Below are 9,601 nucleotides of genomic sequence, written 5' to 3' on the forward strand. Positions count from 1 at the left end.
TAAAACGCATTAAAGTTGCCGCTTACATGTTGCGTGAACCTCCAATTTATTATCGAGCCATCAAACAAGAGACAATATTCGTGTTAGTTGGTAATTACATCTCGTCGAACCACCTTTCTTATCTATCAAATCTAAGACGAATCCTTGAAATGTTTGACAAACCTCCTTTCTTTCTTATTTATCAAATCTAAGACGAATCCTCTTTGTGCACAATGCGTATATGAGTAGGAGAAAGAAAGAGTCCTTGATGGAGAGCGTACATTGTTATTCTTCATATATATATCGAAAACATCTCTTCACGTACTCGTTTAGAGAGCCTTATAAAATGACCATGCGTGTACGCATGGAAAGCTAATAACTTGTGATCAAAAGTGATCAGAGGTAAAACAATAACTTATAAATTAATGAAGCCAGTTTGACAAGAAGTACACAACGTCATATATCCAGATACAGGGAAACTAAAATGCGTTAAGATTATAATGCACAGATTCAAAATGTGGGTTCTCTTGTTATTAACTATATCTTCGGCCGTATTCCCAATAATATTCCCACGAGGTTCGGCCAGCTTAAGAGATTTTGGTTAGTCCTAAACCATACATCATATACATTACGTCACAAACCTGTGTGAAGAGTTTTGTACAGAAAGTGTACTGTAACTTATCCAAATACAAGTAAAAACTGAAGCTAATATTTTGTAAAACTTGGAAAGGGATCCGTAAAACGTTTTAGGGTTAACTTTTAATTACGCATAGATATTGTAAATCGTAATACAGTTCTTAAAATATTAAATTTACGTAACAGAGTTGGTATTTAAATAATAAAAAACACCAAGTTATCTACGTCAGAAATATAAAAGTTATAGAAAAATATTGTGAAAATAGATTAAATTATTAATATGAATAGTTCGCAACAAAATTAACAGTTTTATAAACTCGGTCTATTTGAAAAAAAAAGCTAGACAGCTCTGAATCGTCTACTTTTCTCTCAGGACTTTGACAGAAATATGAATAGGTGTTAATAAAATAAAACATCCAACCTTGAGTAATGAAATAATACAAAATGGTGAATTTTGAAGTCTCTCTCTATTTTATATTTTATTCTCTTTTTTATTGCTTTCTATTTTAATTATGTTTATATAAACATTTTTCAAACTATTGTGTCTTATTTTACCATATGTTGGCAAGGTGCAAGCTTGTACTACATACTTCTCTTATACACTATGTAAGGAAATACACAAAAGTTATATTTATGTCCAAAACCACGCTATTTCACATGCATTTTTGAAGAGACTTTTCTAGCTTTGAAAAGTCTGTTTTGGTTTATTATGAATTTTGCATGGCCAGATGGTTAGGGTACTTGACTCGCCATATGAGGGTCGCAGGTTCCAATCCCGCCCCATCAAATATGTTCGCCCTTTCAGCCGTGGGGGCGTTATAATGTGATGGTCAATCCTCTATTCGTTGGTAAAAGAGTAGTCCAAGAGTTGGCGGTGGGTGGTGATGACTAGCTGCCTTCCCTCTACTTCTTTACTGCTAAATTAGGGATGGCTAGCGCATATGGCCCTCATGTAGCTTTGCGCGAAATTCAAAACAAACCAAACCAAATACAAATTAGTGAGCGATTGGGCGTGGCCAAGTAATTAATTGCTCCACTGACGCAAAAACGCGCTCAGCACTTTAGAACCGTGTGTCCTATAAGACACGGCAAAATCCCACTTCTCGGTCAGAGAAGAATAGCCCAAGAGTTAACTGTGTAAGGTGATGACTTAGCTGCCTTCCCTTTAATCTATCAGTTCAATAATGGGACAGTTATTCTAAACACAAAACAAAAACAGACAATTAGTGAAACAATGTTGATTACGTTAAGGTAACTAAAAAACTAGATATTTAAGATTTCTTAAATATTTTATGCCTTCCGAGTATTCCTAGTAATACACATTTAAGTATGGTCAAATTAAGCACTAAATAGTTCCAAAATAATATAAGACTTTGGATCATTTGAAACAGTCATCCTGTAAGTTTAAGCACTCAGAACGCTAAAATCCGGAGTTCGATTCCCCGTGGTGGACAGAGCGCAGATAACCTACTGTGTAGCTTTGCACTAAAACCAACCAAGAAATAAAATTATTTGTTCTCTAGTCGGTAAGTGGTAACTTTACGTACTTACAACGCTAAAACCCGGGGCTAGAATCACCATTGTGAACAGAGCGCAGATAGCCTATTGTGTAGCTGTGCGTTAAACCAAACAAAGAAACTCACTAATTTAAAAAATAAAATTAAACTTAAAAACTGAAGTAGAGGCTCGAATGCTTTCAAAAAATACTCAAGCTCAAAAGTTTACTTTGATTTCTTTCTTATCATATTACGTATTCGAATGCTTTTGCTTAATTTAAGGGTTGTATTTTGTCGTAATTTCAGCTTGTTTATTGGTGTTAATCACGTCACTGTTGGTTTAATTAACAAGTAATAAATCATGCAACTTATTCAAATTTTCATTTGTTTTGAGTTTCCAACAACTATTTCAAAACGTTCATCAACTACCTAGCTAACTCAAGCAAATGTTTTGAAAGCTGAGGTCTTGAAAAATATCTAGAGGGCCAAAGTTTGTTTGTTTGCTTGTTTTTAAGTTAAGCACAAAGCTACACAATGGGCTATCTGTGCTCTGCCCACCACGGGTATCGAAACCCGGATTCTAGCGTTGTAAGTCCGCAGACATACCGCTGTGCTACGTGGGGGGGCTAGGGCCAAAGTAATCTAGAAATATTCGTCCAAATTACTATTTTTTTTTTTTACTCGTAGGTCTGATTATAATAAAAGTATATTTAAAACACTTCTTATTTTAATACAACTCTGCTTAAGAGTTTCCATTCAGGCGACGAGTGCTGTTGACTGGTTGCCCTCCTTCTTATCAGCAGTTCTAAATTAGAGAGGCTACGCCTGATGAACCTTGGGGTTTTTGACCTAATTGTTTAGCCTATGTTCGGGTTGAAAATGAGAACTGTTTTAGTGAAATAATCAATCAACAGTCATTAATTAAGCGAGTTGATCAAGAATACTTAATAACACTGAAACAGTAAAGCACGTGTTTTATCTGATGTATGCTCTATATTTAGAAAGTGTAAGCTTAAGTATTGCAAATGATAAATATGGAAATCAATATGTCATTTTCAAATTTATTAAGTACATAAACAATTCTAGAATCAGAGGACAAAGCTTATCTTTCACAAGTTCCAATAAAATATTCATTCCAAGCTAATTAAGTCATCCAACCAAAAGTTAATTAGCTAATTAAAAGCGAATGTTCTAAAAAACAAATTCGGTTCTGTTAGAAACAAGAACAAGTCAGTGTTATCAGCTAACAAGTCTAATGCTCCCCAGTGGTTCAGCGGTAAGTCTGCGAACGTATAACGATAAAGATCGAAATTCGATACCCGTGGTGGGCGCAGTGCAGATAGCCCATTGTCTAGAGCTTTGTGCTTAACTATAAGCAAACAATCAAAACAAGTCTGTTTTTTTTTTCTCTCTATATTTACAACAATTTCATTTTCGTAAACATACTCGTGGTTTATAGCTCCAGGTTTATTTCGAGAAAGATTGTTTAATGTGTAATTACAGTTTCTCAACTCCATTTCCTGGTTGCGACTTGACTCACAGAAACATAAGAAATGTTCGCGTGTGTGCGTGTTTTTTTTTTATCATTTTTCTACCCGTCTGTATTTGATGTTTTCTCTTCCCAGAGCTTTCGATTATGGCGAGATGTAAACGACATCCTTCGACTACTGCGTGGAAAAGTAATCAATATCAACAGCGTAGACAGACACATCTTAATAACCATCCAAGCCGTATATCTTCAGCCTGATTTATAGAAGCGATCTACTTTATTAGCATTACAGCAAGTATTTCGTGTCAACTGATTTTTGAAAGCTCCTGTAAAATGTCACAAGGTAGGATAAAATTCACACTAAACTTTTTAAAACATTTTATGTCAATTTGTAGTTTGAATGTACGAATATACGATAGTAATTATATTAAGAAATAAGTATAAAATTATTCAGAAACGTTTATATAAAAAAAAGAGAGAAACATAGTGTTTTCTCCACATTATAATATGTTTTTATCCTCTGGAGGATGGCTTCATAAATGTAATTAGTCCTATCATGTCATTAAATACGTGGTCCGGGAGTGACCTAGTGGTTATTGTGCCTCGAAAGTGAATTTGAGTTTTCATGGCTCACGACCCGCTCCGCAGTTTGGAGTCGTGGGCGTGTTATAAGAGTTACGGTAAAATCCACTATTTTATCAGACAAGAGTAGCCCAATTATTGACAAACTGCCTTACTTCTAGTTCACCAGTTGAAAATTAGAGCCGGCTATACGTAAATAGCCCTTTGCGCGAAATTCTGAAATAAACTTTACATGAATATTAGCTGAGGACTTGGGCATAAATGTATAAAAAAGTGCTCATTTTGAAGGAAAAAATAAACGGATGGCGAAGCCATACTGAGTATGTCTTCTTCCGTTTTTGTTTGTTTGTTTTTTTTTGGAATTTTCACTGAAAATGATGCACTTTGATGGTATCTGAAGCTGTTTTTATACCTTTTAAACACGTTTTATTCATATATATTAATGTAATCGCACCTTCTCCCCTCCTCCTCTCTGTCTACCCAACATACATAGCTAGAGACATTCCTGGTAAGACCAAGCTGCCCACACTTAAGAATGTAGATGGTTAGAAATAATTCCAAAACTTTACGTTTACCGAAGTAAAACTAGCAGGTGTTTCGAACAACAACAAAAAATCACATTAACCAAATAACTATGTACTTGCGCGAGTGTCATAAGAAATGTAGCTTAAAAACACTCCGGGGGGAAGAAGGGGAGTAAGATATGTAGACTAACTATCCTTGTGTTTTGGAAGTAACTTATGTTCTCAAGGGTATTTGTTTCCAGCTTTAAGAAAAACCAGCTTATATATATATATATATTCTGTTTTCTGTTCCGTGTAAAAATGTTTATTTAAAACTAACTCAAACGGAGTCGCAAAAAGAAATTAATACCAATTTTGTTGATTCCTAGAAACTGAACTCAATCACAGGCGCTGGAAAACAAATTTTAATTTGTGGAAGGATCACCTTATTTGCTGTGTTGAAGCAGCGACTTTCCCTGATAATTATACACACGTCCCTATTCCCTAATTAGAGGGGCACTCAAAGATGGAGCCATATGCCCCCAGTGTCCGTCCTCTGGTTTCGTTGCCTATGACTACAAACAGTTTTTGCAGTAGTTAGAAGAAGGAACAGAAAACCCCATATTGTATGTATTTATAAAGATGTTTGGTGTATTCTGTCATCTTTTCTATAACATCTTTCTTCAGATTGAAAGATTTCCTTTTTTGCGTACTTTGGTATTATATCATTAGATGTTTATGTGTCTACATTCTTTTTGTACGGTGTTGTTTTCGTTCAATTTCTTTATGCGGGTACTGTCTAGAATAGTGGGGGCATAAAACAAAGTTTAGTTGAAAATTGGGAAGGTCTATCCCAACGAGCTTCTTCTCCATGAATGACTGTTTTCTTATTTTATTCGTGCATTGTTAAGCGCAAAGCTATGTAATAGGTTATCTGCATGGTTCGAACCCAGAATATTAGCATTATAAGCCTTCAAGGTTACCAATAAGCTATTGGAGGTTTTGGTTTAGTTTTGAATATTCGTAGAAAGATACATAAAACTATCTTTGCTAGCCAACCCTAATTTTGAACTGACAAGTTAACAGCGTCCACTGCCAACTCTGGGGCTAATATAATCAAATGCCCTCCAGTGACACAGTGGTATGTCTGCGGACTTACAATGCTAGAAACCGGGTTTCAATATCCGTGGTGGGCAGAGCACAGATAGACCATTGTGTAGCTTTGTGCTTAACTACAAACAAACAATCAAATATAATCAAATAATGTGATTTCACCGTCTCTCTAAAAACTCACCTACTGCCCTAACTGCATAGCGATATTATTATTTTTTCGGCAATATTACTATGGAGCCTCAGATACACAATCCACAACGTTAAACATTATGCCATAACCGGCCCTCTACCGAAAGACCTACTGATGTGTAAAGATGTTGTGTTCTTAATTATAGAAAAAAAAAAACGAGCAAATTTAAAATGTAATTTTGGAAGGAGTTTTTTTTTTCAGGTATATATGAATATCAAGTTATATTATAAAGCAATAAAATAGTTTACGTTACTGATCGAGTTGTTGGTGCTATTTTTCTTTTTTGGTATAAACGGTAGGCATTAAACACTAGGTTATCTACAACGGCCTGCTGTTTGTTTGCTGTAAAATTTATGTTCTTCGTGGCATTTGGAAAGTTTATTCTGAATCTATGTACTAGAAAATTTCTCTATAAACAAAACTTAGACCCTTGCCTTTAAAAATCGAGTCCACATCACGAATGATATGTCCAATTACTAAATCATGAAACCTCATTTACGCCAAAAATCAAAACCTTAAACAACAAATGCAATATCTAAGTCAACCGTAGTTCAATAAATACTCATTTCTGGTCAAGGTCCTGCCTCCTTTCTTACGACACAGATGTAGGAGGCCCGTGGCGCATAAAAAAAATACGGCAATATTTAAGTACTTGGGGATTTCATAAAGTCCAACAGACCTGGGAGTGCCAGCTTAGAAGAAGAACGTTTCCGGTAATTCTGTAAGTCTGTGTGCTCTTAATGAGCCGAGAGGCTTCCTCTAACAGCTTCTTGGGATTCTTATACTTATAGTAAACCATTAATTGTTCTGGCTTGTTTCAGCTTATGAAATTCACGTGTTTAAGTTGCATCTGTTATTCATCTTATTGATGCAGCTTGGTTCACATGGTTTGGAAATATTCTTCCATTAAAATTGTTTGCAAGAGTTTTCGTTTAATAAAAATACTTCTGCTATTCTAGTCCCAGTTCCAATCCTGACCCCAATACGGACTTACAACGTTGAAATACAGGGTTCGATTTCCCGCGGTTAACAACGCAGATAGGCCAATGTGGCTATTCTCTAAAAATACAAACAAACTTCAAGAGAAACCTACCTCATGGTAAATGAACAATTTGGGCTCATTGTATTCTATCTACATAAATGAACACTAGATGGCAACACTTTGCTTCACTGTAGTGAAAAAGTAATTTGGCTAAAATAACTTAGAATAATGTATCCGGTACTTTACACAAGAAAAAATACACTATTACAAAAATATTAGTACAAGATATAATAAACGTAGTAAAAAAACAGTTTGGTATTCATGAAAGTAGAGACAACAAGGATTGAATATTTTGCCTGTTGTACACACTATAATTAGTTTCAAGTCACATGTTATTTGCATGTTAGCAAAATATCATTGAAAAAAATAGTTCTTTATCGTTTTATAGAAGTCTTCCAGTACGTTTACATATTTACAACGTTAAAATCCGGGGGTTAGATTATCCCGTGACCAGAGAGCGAAAATAAGCCAGTGTGTAACCTTGTGCTAAAACAACAATAATAACAACGTTTTATAGAAATAACTATTTTTTTCTGCATTGGATATTTCGTTTTATTAATAAGCATCGTAGTTGAACTTATCAACACAAAAGTTTATAAAATGTGTGTAGAAAGCATCTGAACTTCAAAAAGTTCATGTTATATGCTTTTGTCATTTTAATGAGATAAACGTTCTTGTAAGCAAAGATCTGGAACCCTTTTTTTTCGATAAAAAGAGTGATATAAAAAGGAAAGAAAAAACGCAATAAAACAACCGTAACATTATTTTGTTAACCACAGACAAATTTAGCCTATCATCGTCTTCCTGGTAACTACGAGACTATCAGGAATGTAATTGGACTATTAGATAAACTGGTTGGATCTATGGGACAGCCTCTAAGATATGGGGGGGGGGGATGTGTGATGGAGAAATAGAGTGTTTAGGTGATGCTCTAAGTGACTTTTGTTGGATACTGTCGAAACTAAATATCGAAATGAATATAAACCCTATAACCCGAGCGCTTTCGAAAGGTGGACCTTTTTTCTTCAGGAGCAAAGAGTTTGCCTCTGAAAAAGAAAGGTCCACCTTTCGAAAGCTCTAGGGTTATAGGATTTTTATTCATTTTTATCAAACTTCTTGACCCTACGTGTTTTTCTAACATCATGGAACTAAATATATATAGTGGTAGAATATATTCTATGGCCTTTACAGGCCCTCCAGTGGCACAGCGGTATATCTGCGAACTTACATCGCTAAAAACCGGGTTTCGATACCCGTGATGGGCAGAGCACAGATTGTCCATTGTTAGCTTTGTGCTTAATTTCAGACAAACAAACAAAGACTTCACAGATCGTGTTATGAGCCTTGGAAGTCATGACGTAGACTGGTTGGTAAATTTTGTTTTTTTATAGCATTTCCAGAAGTATGTATGATAAGTTGATATAATTATAAGCTTTATTTATCGTGTTAGATGTCATTGGTACTGCTAAGTCTCAGTTCAATGAAAATGTTATTCTACAAGACTTTAAGGATGTCCGCAGAAACCAAGTTAATAAAAAAAGAGGAGAAAGGATTTTGTTTGATGGAAATATGGTGAAACCTCGTGAGAGAGATAACATTATTGACGTTGGAAAAAATGTGAAGCGTGATTATGTTGAAGGTTTCCTGAAAGAAAGAGAAAAAAATAATGCTTATTAAGATTTTCTATAAGCCGCCTGACCAAATTGATGACATTCATAGGAATAAGTACAGACAGATTAGTTATGCTGCCAACAGAAATAGTCTTATCATCATAAGAAACTTTAATGATTCTGATTTGGGTAATCTAACTTCACTGCATCAGACTGAAAAATTTCTTGAGATTGTGGGAAATTGTTTGTTTTTTTTCTAAGAATGTCTGTTTCTTTGTTTGTTGTTAAGTTCAAAGTTTCACAATGGATTATATGTGCACTGCTTACCGTGCGTATCGAAATGTGATTTTTAACGTTATAAGTCCTCAGACTTACCACTGAGCCACCGATGTTATTTTAAATCTTATTAATGATACTGAAGATAATATGATACAAATGTATTTGTGTAAAATTTATATGACTTTTGTTGTTAAGCTCAAAGCTACCCAATGGGCTATCTGTGCTTTACCCACCACGGATATCGAAACTCAACTTTTGGCGTTATAAGCCCCAGATTTACTGCTGAGCCACTGGGGACACCATTGATGTTTTTATTTTAGATTTTAGAAAAGCAGATTGCAAGTTATTTCGTGAGATAAAGATTGTGTGAGTAACCTAAATGTGAAGACACTTATAATAATTTTGCTGGTTCGAATAAGCTTGCTGAAAAATAATGTATTCTTACTAATATTCTACAGATAGTTTCAAATATCCACAAAACGCAGGTTCCGAAAATGCTATGTAGAAAGTGGTTTTGAACATGAACCCTCTATTTTTGTGTTGTAAAAAAATTATGCTTATATAGTTATAGTGCAGCTGCTTATGGTATTTAACGTTTTTTACATAGACCATATTCTTTTGATGAAGCATTAATATTTTTTGGCTTGAAATAGTCGCATGCTCCAAAAGGAGGTTTGTCAAA

This window comes from Limulus polyphemus, unplaced genomic scaffold (genome assembly GCF_000517525.1).
Source record: "Limulus polyphemus unplaced genomic scaffold, Limulus_polyphemus-2.1.2 Scaffold2346, whole genome shotgun sequence".
In the NCBI taxonomy this organism is placed as follows: Eukaryota; Metazoa; Arthropoda; class Merostomata; order Xiphosura; family Limulidae; genus Limulus; species Limulus polyphemus.